The sequence below is a fragment of the Helianthus annuus genome, chromosome 7 (assembly GCF_002127325.2).
Source record: "Helianthus annuus cultivar XRQ/B chromosome 7, HanXRQr2.0-SUNRISE, whole genome shotgun sequence".
Classification (NCBI taxonomy): Eukaryota; Viridiplantae; Streptophyta; class Magnoliopsida; order Asterales; family Asteraceae; genus Helianthus; species Helianthus annuus.
The window spans coordinates 32,045,071-32,059,237 of NC_035439.2; the positions used below are offsets into that span (position 1 = coordinate 32,045,071).

Below are 14,167 nucleotides of genomic sequence, written 5' to 3' on the forward strand. Positions count from 1 at the left end.
ACAAGGACTAAATGCGTCAAAACTGCGAAAGTATGCCAATTCGCGTATATTCTGCATTCTGACCATATCCGTACATCCAAAAAATTATTTAATCATTAAAATATTGGGACAAGCAATGGGTAAGTGTGGAGATGTGACGGGTGGTCCGTAGGACAACCCTTAAGGCCTTTAAATAGACTAAAATACCATACTTTACCCGGTTAATAGCTTGAATTTGGTAATCACAAGATGTTTGATGTTACAGGTGTTAAAGAGCTTAAAATGCAGGTTTTATGGAGCTTGGATGGATGCTAGAAGTTGGCGGTGTTGGGATTGAAGAAATGGTGAATTAAATGAAGGAAACAAGGAAAAACTAACACTCAGCACCGTAACCTACGGCACTTGGCCGTAGGTTACGGCCCCAACCTTTGCAAAAAGCCTTCGCCGTAAGACAGAAGCCACCCGCCGTAAGGGAAAGCTGCCCGCCGTAACCTACGACCCTCTGCCGTAGGTTACGCCACCGACTGATCCAATTTTGTAACTTATGCATTAAATTGTCATTTCATGGGTTTTTATGGTGTCTAATCATCTCATTTCGGTTACTATTGGCTTGTGAACGAATTTGGGAGATTAGCTAGAAGAACACTTGTCTAATCATTGGTTTTATTGTCTTGGATCTTTATGAACATTGAAACTTTTGTTATGATGTTGTTTCAAGCCATGAGTGGCTAAACACTTGGTGATTGTCCTGGATTGAAGGTTTGGTTGAGACATTTCATGTTTGATTTCTCTAATTTCTAGAATAACAATCTTTATCGTTACGATTTGTTGTTATGGTGTGTGATTGTTTGTTAGTAACTTGTTAATCCTTATGTTGAACTAATTAGAAACCATACGTTCTTGGTGCCGTTGGCAATCGAGATATCATGGGTATAGTTAGGTTTGGGTAAGGGTTGATTGATCATCGGGTAACAACCTCACGTTCTAGGAATCTGAGTACTTAGTTCCCTTTCATCACTGCAAATAATCACACATGAGCTATGTCTATGTAGTTCTTTCTAGTGAAATGATAATATGAATGTCGAAACAAACCGGAAATCTAGGATGGTCATTTGTCTCTAATTTGTTTACAAGCAACACTTTCATTTTGCAATTAGAATAGTAATGTTAGTTTTAAAACTCAAATCAATCAAACCAACTCTTGAACTTTATTTTCATTGCAATTAGTGTAATTTTACTTAACTTAGATAAACCTTCAAATAACACATATTCCACAAACTCTCTGTGTTCGATACCCACTTGCCACTATCTATTTAGTAGTAATTGGATTAAATTTGATTGTGACCACGACATCATGTCAAATTTTGGCGCCGTTTCGGGGGAGTAGTGCGCAACGTGTGTTATTTTTGATCTTTTTAAGTTTGTTATTTTTCTGGTTTACACTGGGTGTGTTAGTGTGCAGGTATTTACAGGTGTATGCGTACTAGAAGCTCTCACAAGCTTTCACCATTAGCATTTGATCTGGAAATCGAACGAACTTTACGAGCAAACAGGATTTTGTTAAGAGAAAATACAATCAGCGGTTCACCAACAACACTAATTACACCGATTACACCACTGAGATACATGGATCGGGATACACCACCACCCACTACGGGTGAACGTGTTCCACCATTTATACCAACATCCACTCAACCTTTACCAAATACCACCATTCCAACCAATACTACTGAACCCACCATACTTCAAAATGTCACACCAACCAACACCACACAACCCATTACTACTCAAGAAGAACCAACCATTACTTTTAACCCTGCTACTACTATTCCACCATTGTCCCATTTCTTTCCGGGTGCAGGTCAATCATATTCGAACTATACTATAGCACCAAACTCGACCATTGTCCATGCTTCATCGTTTCTACTAGTCGGGTTTTCAATACTCGACTCTTCCATTTGGGCAGTCTTCGGGAATTCAAGGAGATGGTTATGATGTGGGATATGAGGAATTTGAGGGTTTTGATGAAGATGAGTATGCTTATGGGGGTGATGGAGACCAAGGAGACTTTGGTTATGTGCAAGGCCAACTTCAAGGAATGCCAAGTGTTGGTGGAGAGCCACAACAACAACTCATACCACAACACATTAGGCCAAGGCCACAAGGGCCACAAATGCAACGTCCTATACCATTGCAACAAGTTCGTCCACAGAATGTACAACCTCAACTTCAAAGGCCAATTCAAAATCACCGATGCCACAACAACAATTTCAACAACTAATTGCACTACAAGGGCATATACCAAGACCAATGGGTCAAGTTCGTCCAAGGGGCGGTTTGGTGTACCAAGAAGGCATCTTAGAGAACATGCGAGGGGTATTGAAGCGCATTTTAGGCCGGTGATTACTCATAATCCTTCCCCGGTGGTTATTCCTCACAACAATCAAGGAAGAACTTTTAAAGTAAGGAGTATTTCCTTACAAAGTTTTCCGAAATATAAGGGTCTAGCAACGAAGGAGCCTTATTTCCATTTGGAGGCCTATGACTCAATCTGCAATACTCTTGGGAGTCAAGGTTTTTCGGCCGATGATGTCAAGTTGGTCTTGTTTCAATTTTCGTTGGAAGATAAGGCAAAGAAGTGGTTCTACACTTTGCCTTCAGCATCTATTTACACTTGGGCGGAAATGCAACAAATTTTTCTAGATGAATTTTACACCGCTCAAAAGACCAATGATGCAAAAATGGGGTTGAGGAGTTTTCAACAACAACAAGGCGAAATGTTTCATGAAGCCTTTGAGCGTTTCAACATGATGATCAAGAATTGCCCTCATCATAGAATTGAACTTTGGGAGTTGATGAATGCATTTCACGAGGGGTTGAGTGCCGAAGATGCGCGTGATCTAATGTCCATGACAAATGGGACTTTTGGCACAAATTATGAAAATGATGATTGGGAGTTCTTGGAATAAATGGCAATTACTTCGAAGAGAAAAGCTCAAGCATCAAGGAGAGCACGGCCGGCCATTACCCGAACACAAGTGCATGCGGTTGATGATGGTAATGTACAAACTTCTAATCAAATTTATGATGTTTGTGCTATTTGCAATGAAATAGGTCATGCGGCTGAAAATTGCCAAGGAAGTGATGGGCAATACGAAGAGGTTCATGCTGTGCAAGGTCAAGGAGGGGGTGGTAGAAATTACAACAATATGAATTCTAACACTTACCACCCCGGGTTGAGGAACCACCCAAACTTTCGTTTTGGGAACCCTTCAAATCAAGTTAACCCGAATTTCTAAGGAAACCAAGGATTTCAAAGGCAATATCAAACGGGTCAAAGCTCTTTGGGTGGAAACGAAGTAATGGAAATCTTGAAGGCGATGCAAGTTGAAATGCGACGAATGAATCAACGTGATGAGGTTCGGATGCAAAAGGACGAGGCCCGTGATAAAGCGATTCAAACTTTGACCACCCAAATGGGTCAACTTGCAAGTGAAGTGGCGATATTGAAGAAAACAAAAGGCCAGTTACCAAGTGACACGGTGATAAATCCCAAAAACATTAAAAGTGTTAATATCAATGTGGTAAGCACCGTTCCTAGTACTAAATTTAATGAAACATTGCTGACTTCTTCGTATCAAGTGAATGCGGGTTTGGAAAAAGATGCCAAAATCGAGAATGATAAAGAGTATGCAGCGCCAATCGTGCCTATCCGAGTGGGGAAACTAAAAATTCCTCGTGCATTGTTGGATTATGTGGCGAGCATGAGTGTGTTACCGGGTGAGCTATATGACATGTACGATTTCGGTCCGCTTGAAGATGCAGACACCATGGTGAGCTTGGCGGATGAGAGTTGGAGGCGTCCACGGGGAATAGTTAAGAATGTTATGATTTGATTGGGAGAATTCGAATACCCGATGGATTTTCTAGTTCTAGATTATGCTTCTACCAAAATGGCAGCACAACAAAGGGTAATTTTAGGTCGACTGTTTCTATACACAGCAAATGCTCAAATCAGTTGTAGAGACGAGATTATTACCATGACCGAAAAGAACCGTAAGTTGTCCTTTGATGTTCAAACTAGAGTGATTAGTTATGAGTCCATTGAGGGGAAGAGTGGTGAGTCTAGTGATTGTATAAAAAATGTGTGTCAAAGAATGAAAATAAATCACACACCGAATCGTGAAGACACGCATACGGGATCAAGTAGGATTGTACTTGATTACCCACCGAATCGAAGCGGGACGGATGCATTTTACGAAATGACACGATGTAGTGATGGAAGTGGCAGAAACCGATTCTTTGAGCCACCTTAAATGGGGGAGGCACGGTCTGGCTGAAGACCTGGAAACTTAGCGCTGCTCGGGAGGCAACCCGGGGTTTTATATTGATCTTGCTGTTTTTATCTTTCTATGTTTCAGGGCCATGGCGACATTCAAGTATGGGGAAGATGTACGGATATTTGGGTAAAAGTGGTGATAGGAAGTCGGATTATCTACAACATCTGTTGTGGCAAACTTCACCAGGTCAATGTACTCTTTCCTTAGTCTTGTTGTGTTCTTTAGCTTTGAAATATTGGTAGTTAGTTTGTTTGATTTGGTTTAAAAAAATACAAAAAGAAAGTTGGGGTTGAGTTTATAAGCTTTTAGTTGGTGTTTAAGAATTTATGCGATCAAAGTCTCTCAAAACCATACATTGGGGTCAATGTATCCCAAGTGTGGGGATGGGGAGAATTTTGAAATATTTTTTTAAATCAAGCAAAACATGAAAAATTTGAACACCATAGTCTAACCCCAGATGATGCACCGGCAACCCTTAATACCCTTTTGTTCTTGGTGAGAGTTGAAGCCACACTTGTACATAAATAAAATTTATCTTTGATGAGAGTGGCAACGGGCGGGGGTGCATTAGAACTTGTGCTTGAATGCGGTTTGAGTCCTTAGTTGGACGTGAATGTGAAAAGGATAAGGGCATTTAGGTAGCCTCGTCTTTAGTGTGTGTGAGTGTAGGATTTGGGGGGTTGGACCTCATAAATTATATATATGAGCATGGTTGTGAGAGGGGTGGGGGTTTGGACATTTAGTTGCCCAATTTTGTGCCTACAAGCCTATCGTTTGTTACTTCTAGTTAGTTACCTAAAAATTTACCCGATTTGACCCGGTCTTATAGTATTAGTGGTTGTTTAGTAGTTTGTGAGTTAGTTTGTTTTATAAAAAAAAAGAACAGAAAGAAAAGAAAAGAAAAAGAGAAAAAGCAATGAAAAATGAAAAAAAAAATGAAAAAAAAGTGATGTTTAGTTGCCTTGTATATAGTAGTTAAGTTTGATAGTTGTTTGTTTGTTTCTTTAGGTAATAAAAGACCGGGTTAAGTTTTCGCTACTTCATATATATTCCATTTCCTACACATTCGCCTAGCCTCGTTACAACCTTAAAAGCCCCTTTGATTTGCATTCATGTTTGGAACTTGTAGGAGGAGGACCGATTTAGGTACAAGCCTATAGTTGTGCAATCACCCGTTTGCCTATTGTGTGTCTAGCTTATCTTTGCTAGTACTTACTTGTAGCCGAGAGGAGAGATTTAGAGAGGGGTGTATTGTTTTGGGTGTTAAGAACGGGTTAGTAAAAGGATGACATGTTTTTGTTTAGTTTATGTTGATCGCGCATGTGTTGAAAATAGTTTTTGAATGAGTTACTTGGGACAAGCAATGGGTAAGTGTGGGGATGTGACGGGTGGTCCGTATGACAACCCTTAAGGCCTTTAAATAGACTAAAATACCATACTTTACCCGGTTAATAGCTTGAATTTGGTAATCACAAGATGTTTGATGTTACAGGTGTTAAAGAGCTTAAAATGCGGGTTTTATGGAGCTTGGATGGATGCTAGAAGTTGGCGGTGTTGGGATTGAAGAAATGGTGAATTAAATGAAGGAAACAAGGAAAAACTAACACTCAGCGACGTAACCTACGGCACTTGGCCGTAGGTTACGGCCCCAACCTTTGCAAAAAGCCTTCGCCGTAAGACAGAAGCCACCCGCCGTAAGGGAAAGCTGCCCGCCGTAACCTACGGCCCTCTGCCGTAGGTTACGCCACCGACTGATCCGATCTTGTAACTTATGCATTAAATTGTCATTTCATGGGTTTTTATGGTGTCTAATCATCTCATTTCGGTTACTATTGGCTTGTGAACGAATTTGGGAGATTAGCTAGAAGAACACTTGTCTAATCATTGGTTTTATTGTCTTGGATCTTTATGAACATTGAAACTTTTGTTATGATGTTGTTTCAAGCCATGAGTGGCTAAACACTTGGTGATTGTCCTGGATTGAAGGTTTGGTTGAGACATTTCATGTTTGATTTCTCTAATTTCTAGAATAACAATCTTTATCGTTACGATTTGTTGTTATGGTGTGTGATTGTTTGTTAGTAACTTGTTAATCCTTATGTTGAAGTAATTAGAAACCATACGTTCTTGGTGCCGTTGGCAATCGAGATATCATGGGTATAGTTAGGTTTGGGTAAGGGTTGATTGATCATCGGGTAACAACCTCACGTTCTAGGAATCTGAGTACTTAGTTCCCTTTCATCACTGCAAATAATCACACATGAGCTATGTCTATGTAGTTCTTTCTAGTGAAATGATAATATGAATGCCGAAACAAACCGGAAATCTAGGATGGTCATTTGTCTCTAATTTGTTTACAAGCAACACTTTCATTTTGCAATTAGAATAGTAATCTTAGTTTTAAAACTCAAATCAATCAAACCAACTCTTGAACTTTATTTTCATTGCAATTAGTGTAATTTTAGTTAACTTAGATAAACCTTCAAATAACACATATTCCACAAACTCCCTATGTTTGATACCCACTTGCCACTATCTATTTAGTAGTAATTGGATTAAATTTGACTGTGACCACGACATCACGTCACTGTTGCAAACTGATTTCCAACTTGGTTTTTGCAATCTTGTGGGCTATTTAAGTGTTCCCCAAGGCTTGTAACCTGGTCCAAACACTTATAGGGATAAGATTAATCTTTGGGCAACACATAAATACTTGTCATGATCCTATGATTCAAGGATTTGTATAAATAGCCAACTTCATTCATTCTGCAACTTGCTGATTCAAGGCTTCTTAGCTGAGTTTCCTTCTTCCTAGAACACAAGTGAGTGTTCTAACTAGTCTTGTTTATTTATTTTTAGCTATTTCAAGCTAAAAGTAAAACAGTGTTTGACTTTTGGCTTTGACAATGAATTGGTCAAGACAAAGTTCAATTGAACTTTGCAACGTGATCGTAATCATGATGGTTATAATCCCTTGCGATTATACCTACTGATTACCACGTTTACTAGTCATAGTGAAGAGTCAAAGTTTCGGTCAAAATGCACGTTTATGTGCATTTTACGACGGAACTATTTTCGGGTATCAAAACACTTTTTTTTATACCAAATCAGTTTTCCAACTAAGTAAAACATGTTTTGACATGTTTAACTCGTCACTTCTAGTTTAGTGCTTATTTAGGGTCATAAGTCGAGCGGTCTTGACCACCGCTTTGACTTTCGAATCCGACCCATTTGGTCGATCTTAGGATCCGACCAAACACATGTAGGTGACCATATTTATATAGGGAATAACCTACTGAGGTTATACCTTATGCCCTTTAAAAATAACCAAAATGCCCTTTTTGAGCATTAATTCATTTTAAGCATATGTAACCAAACTTTTGGTATCTAAGCTGATGTAATAACATTTTCAACAATGTTTGGACATATAACACTTATCATATGACATATATAATCATCCGAACGCGTTTTTACGCAAAACGACACGTTAAAGTAGCGTAAACCACCGTAACGGGTCAAAACGGGTCAAAAGCACTTAGGATGACTTTCTAATCTGAATGTAAAGTTTATTAAATAATGCCATATGAGTTCCAAAACTCATTTGTTTTATAGAACTTCATTCTATCCTACCGTCGGTTTAGGACCCGACTTATTAACATAGTTATCAATACTAGGTGCCACTTGATTCCTTGATTCCCCAAGCTTTGTAGTTCACTTGATTCAAGGATACTTTGCAATCCCAAGTGAGTACATAGACCCTTCTTTTACTCTTTGCAAATATTTTAGGGTGAAACACTTGTGCCTGTATGTTACTTTCATGCTTTCATGACATATACATGCTATGTTCATCTAGTACACATATAGTACATGATTTCAATTATGTTTTGCTATGTATATTGAGTTAACATGCTAGCACATTTGATTTCAATGATACTTCTGCGGCATATGTTGACTTAGCATATGAGCACATTGATTTACATTACATTTTGCGGCATATGTTGACTTAGCATATGAGCACATTGATTTACGTTACATTTTGCGACATATGTTGACTTAGCATATGAGCACATTGATTTACATTGCATTTTGCTTCGTATGTTGACTTAGCATGCTAGCACATTGATTTGATTGACCCATTTTACTTCATATGTTAACTTAACATATTTAGCACCTTGATTTCATGAACCTTTTACTTCGAATGTTGACTTAGCATACTTAGTACATGGGTTACAAAAACATTTTACATGACATGCTTACATTGATTATGACATTTTGGTATGTTGATTGAGACATGATACATTCATTAACATTATCCTGCCGACCAGTAGTATGTATGGTTTACCATAGGTTTGATAACCTCATTCCCGCTTCCTAGTTTGTTTGGAAGCATCCATTTGGGGACATTTGATAAACCTTTGTCTTTATAAGGGTTTATCCAATATATAACAACCCTTAAATAAACCGACACCCTCCTAAATATTTTTCCGACACCCTAAAATATATTAAAATATCCCAATATGTCACAAAATACACCCCATATGTGAAAACAGGGCCCGAATACCTTTATTTTCATTAAAATTAATTAAAAACAAGAAAAATAGGGTCCTCGCGGGGCGCGTAGCCTTTGGCTACTGCCTACGCGGGCCGCGACAACAAGGGATCAGACCGAAACCCTAGGGCGCCACGTGTCGTGACGCTTGTGGAGTCTACGGTCCGAATCAGCAACCCTAGGGCCTACCCTAGGGAGCCTCGCGGGCCGCGTAAGCCCTGGAGTATGCTACGAGGGGCGCGACGGAACCAAAGATCAGCCCTATAAATTGAGGGCATCGGCTTCAGTTTTCGATCGCTCATTTCTTTTCTTTCTTACGAATTTTCACATAGATAAAGTGATTTCCGGGCATAATACCCCCCTAAATAACGAAGTTCTGCTCCGTTGTAAGTATCATAACCCCTGGATACGTATTAGATACGCTGCCCGATTGATCTAGGGTTCCGTAACGGCTGTCGTGGTTCTGCCCGATGTAGGCGTCAGAATGCCATCTCGGGGAGGGTATTACTAATGTTAAAATGGGTTATGTGCATTTGTGTAATTTATAGATTGTCACCAGGAAACCTTTACAGAAAACTTAAGACAACAATGTGAGTAATCCTCTTTTTGTGTAAACCTTTTGTGAGTAATCTCCTTTTTGCAAACTGTTTTTACAAAACCTCACTTAATTAATATTACGTTAAATAGTTATTGAGTGTTGGTAAGGATACAGTTATCGTCGATATGTTGGGGTTTTGTATACAAAATTTGTTACTACCTTGCGAGGAGTAACATGACCACAAGTCGGGTTGACAGTACTGTGGGTGATAATTAGTATGACTTGGAAACAAATGTAATTGCGTGAATGCCCTCAATAATGTACAATTGTTTTTATTAAACTTGATTAAACTGGGATTCACTCACATGTATTTACCACTGACAAAATGTTTTTAAACGCATTTCATGTTACAAAATGTGAAAGCCAAATAGAAGCCAGCTGTACAGCATTGAAGGCTTGGAAAAGTGGCAATAAAGTTACCTAAAATAAATAGATGTTTTCGTTAAATAAAATAGGATTTTATTCCTATGAAAATGTGTGTATTTAAAACATGGGTTTTGTCCCATGTGTTTAATATTATAAAAGTGTGGTATTTTACTCTGATAAAATATTTCCTAACTACGGTCCTGATGTAAATTCCGCTGCCAAAATGGATAAACACAAGATACCCCCAAAACTGGTCCTGATGTAAATTCCGCTGCCAAAATGAATTAAACTTTTGTTTATTCAAAGACATTATTTTGTACATGACATTTGGTTACACAAGACATTTGGTTATACATGACATTATTAAATGTGGTTTGAGTAAAGACTTTTTACTTGCCATACAAGACATTGGTTATTATTAGACATTTGTAATACAAGACGTGGTTTATACTTGACATTAGACATGGTTTATACATGACTTTTGACATTGATAAGTGATTTAAATAACGAGTCGTGTGTAATGTGATAAAAGCATGGTGGATACGCCACTGGTACTTCCTATATATAGGTGCTTTTATTACATTACACATCGTGGCGTTATCTAAACCACTTCGACAAAGACAAGACATGACATGACATTTTTAGACAAGATATGACATTTTATACATGACACGACATGTTTTACACAAGACATGATATTCTATTTCAAGACACGACATATTTTACACAATTTATTACCATTTGGTTATTTATTTAACCATGCATTATTTCTTTTAAATCATTTAATTTTCACATTGATTTTCATATGATTTTACAAAAGAAAACATTTTTACAAAAGTTCATGGCTACTTTTTAGTTAAACAATTCTTTTAACAAAATCAAAGCCATGAATCCTCAACAAAAAAACCTATGTTACTCACAGGCATTTTTATGCAGACGTACCTATTTTCACATGTGTTTCAGGTGCTTAAGTTTGACTGTGAGCATGCTATATGTATATTATTATTTTATGTCATTTTGAAAATTTTCTTAGTTTACAGTATGAGTGATCAGGGTACTTCTGACGCTTATCGTCATCTACCTCATTCTCCAATGGATGAAGGAACATCCCAACCAACCACCGGATACACAGCCGTTTCTGAGGATATCTTTGTTTTTAAAGCTAAATCTGAAGAACCTTTTCCCCCCTAAGAAGAGAGAGTAGTTTAGTAGAGCAAAAGTGGAGAGGAGAAAAAGGATGAGAAAAATACAACAAGCAATAGTGAATAGAGCTGAGAGAAATACCCAAAATCTAGAAGCTAGACCTCTATGGGAAGAAGAATTGGCTAGGCAACTAGCGAACTTTCACATGTTTGGAAATGCAGAAGGAGAATTTAATTTCAACCAAGTAGCAATACCAAAACCACAATTACTTCCTTTATTCCCTAACCAACCCATGAATCTAGAACAAAACCAGGAGAACCACCTTCCAATCCCAACCTTTGATCCAAATGGGATACCTAGGATTCCAGCATCGAACCCTTTAGATCAGTGGTGGGCCAACGACTGGGCAATTCAGGAATTACTGAATAACCCATATCCCTACGGAGAACCAAAACCACTTTACCCTGAACCCGTGCCAGCCCCAATGCCACCAATGAGCCATGAGAATGTGGAAGAACTTCGCCAGTATGGTAAAGAGTTGGTTGAGGAAGGAAACCAGATTTGCCAAATCGGGGAAAAGCTTGTCTGGAAATATGACGAGAGGGAAATGCAATATTAGAAGTCAACGCCTACTATACTATATATATATGTATATGTGTAATTTTGTTGCTTTGATAAAAATATATATATACATACATATATATATATATATATATATATAATATATCAACTAAAATAGATATATATATATATATATATATATATAAATATCAGCTATAAATATATATCGATGCATAGTTACTAATGTTTAAATTCTAGTTATAGTTTGTAATAGATGCATATATATATGGAAAGAGTAAAAGTCGCAATGATCGACGTTTTTTGGTTCAATATGCTTGAGTGTTTATTGTTTAATTTACTCTGTGATATTAATACCTGATAAATATTTACAATTCAGATGTCAAACGAAGTAAATCAGGAAATCCAGAATAACAATAATAACGGGAACTAAGTGGATAAAAGTGTTATCGAGCACATAGCAGCTCAAGAAATCATAGATGCTATTCCCTATATTATCGAAACTATTAATAAAAAGGCAGAAAATAATTCCATAATCAGAAGTAAACATGCACCCACTGACCTAAGTCACAGCGTGAATGGAAATCACGGACTGTTTATCCAAGCTCCATTTCCAAAAAGAAGAAGGACCATCTCGTATGGTTATTCTTATAAAGAATTCTTATCATGCGAACCGATAGAATTCTCAGGAAATGAAAGAGCCATTTCAGCCTTGCGCTGGATAGAAAAGACAGAAGCAGTCTTGTCACACCCCCAAAATCCACCGGCGGAGTACTACCGCTTGGGAGCGTGACTGACCAGGATCAAGCCACCAATCATATTGAACATAGCATATAATAATAGAAGTAGTTCATAAAAATCCACTCAATACAATTGATGTTCAAACCAAACGTAGTTTTAGTAGTGGAAGCATAATATGAAAACTCAATGTATGTAATAAGTTCAAGTGTTATAAAGTTTAGCATGGCATCCACGATCCATGCTCCACAACGACCTGCTCCTCCCTGTGCAACCTCCATATGTACCTAAGGTCCTGCAAGGCATGCAGCAGAGAGTCAACAACTAGTTGAGCGAGTTCACAGAAAGTAAGTTCGGAATAGCAAAATCGTATGTTCATTTAGTGGGGGCTTCCCACGTATGTATGTACTAATAGTGGGGGTTTCCCATGATTATATTTATTACTAATGGGGGCTTCCCATGTTTATCCTTACTAGACTATTTACAACCATGATTGTTCTTCTTAACCCGAGAACAGGAATACGTACAAGGTCACGTAGGTTTTACGTGAGTGCCCTTCCCCGAGGACAGTGGTACGCGTGGGGTTTATGTAGGTTTTACGTAAGTGTCCTTCCGACCCGGAAGACAGTAGTAGGTATGAGTTTACGTAGGTTTTATGTAAGTGTCCTCCCGACCCGGGAGACAGTGGTAGATACTAGTTTACGTAGGTTTTACGTAAGTGTCCTGACTAACCTGAGGACGATGGTATATAGTCTAGCAATAGCGTAAGTACGAATAATTATCCAATTCAAATCTTCCAACCCAATTCCCAACCCGGGAATCCCATGCCTTGGCTGTGTGAACTCACCTTGGTTTGCTCAGTATGCTAACTATGTGCTCACGAATAGTCAATCACGTCCTATAGTATGCATGTATATTAGATCAGTTCAAGTTCGCATGCCATTTATGTCACGAAGTGTGTTTAAACAGTTATCACATATCACGTATGCAGTTTATCAAAATCGCACCATTTATGCTTGACAGGATTAACAGGCAGTTAACATACCCCATACAGTTAACGCACTTAACAGTGTTGCACACTTTAACAGAGTCAATAGAGTTAACAGAGTTAATTGACAAACAGCATTCATCAGCTCAACTTAACTGAGTTAATAACTAATCATGTCATCTGCTTAGCAAAGTTAACAAGGTTGATATCTTAACCAGACTTGGACCAGTTGCCTTAGATTAAAACTCGGGCCAATTGATTTAACACTAGAGTTCGGATCACCTTTATACTAGCCAAAACTCGGACAAGGCTTTTAAAGCCTAAAACTCGGACCAAAGGGTCTTGTTACAAAAGGTCGGACATGTTTACATACATATAAAATTCGGACAGTTAATAACCCTTACAATATTCGGACAAGGCTAAACACTACTCAAAACTTGGACATATTCATCAAACAAAGTCGGACTAGGCAACACTATAACAAAGTCGGACCCATGCTTTCCATGATCAAAAGTTCGGACAAGGTATGTTAACAAAAGTCGGACCATCATGATAATCAATAAAGATCGGACAAGCATCTTATGCACAAAAGTCGGACTAAGTCCATTAAACCAAAACTTGGACCCTTATAACTTATAAAGGCCGGACTTCATCCCTTTTTACAAAACTCGGACATATGGTTTCACATAAAACTCGGATAAAAGCTTTAGTAAAATTCGGACATAAGGCTCATGCCTTTAAAATTTGGACATAATGCTCATGCCTTTAAAAATTCGGACAACACATTAACAATAAGGTCGGACACTAGGCTCCCTTACTGAAAGTCGGACCATTCAACACTTTATAGTTAAAACTCGGATCCTCATGCAATTTCATTCAAAATTCGG

General features: G+C 38.2%; 1 non-coding gene across 1 annotated transcript; it reads right to left on the reverse strand.

Moving 5' to 3' along the window:
* Positions 1 to 2,712: 2,712 nt before the first annotated feature.
* Positions 2,713 to 2,818, reverse strand: LOC118480680. Its single transcript, XR_004863658.1, has one exon. It is a non-coding gene; the product is annotated as a small nucleolar RNA R71 (small nucleolar RNA).
* Positions 2,819 to 14,167: the final 11,349 nt, after the last annotated feature.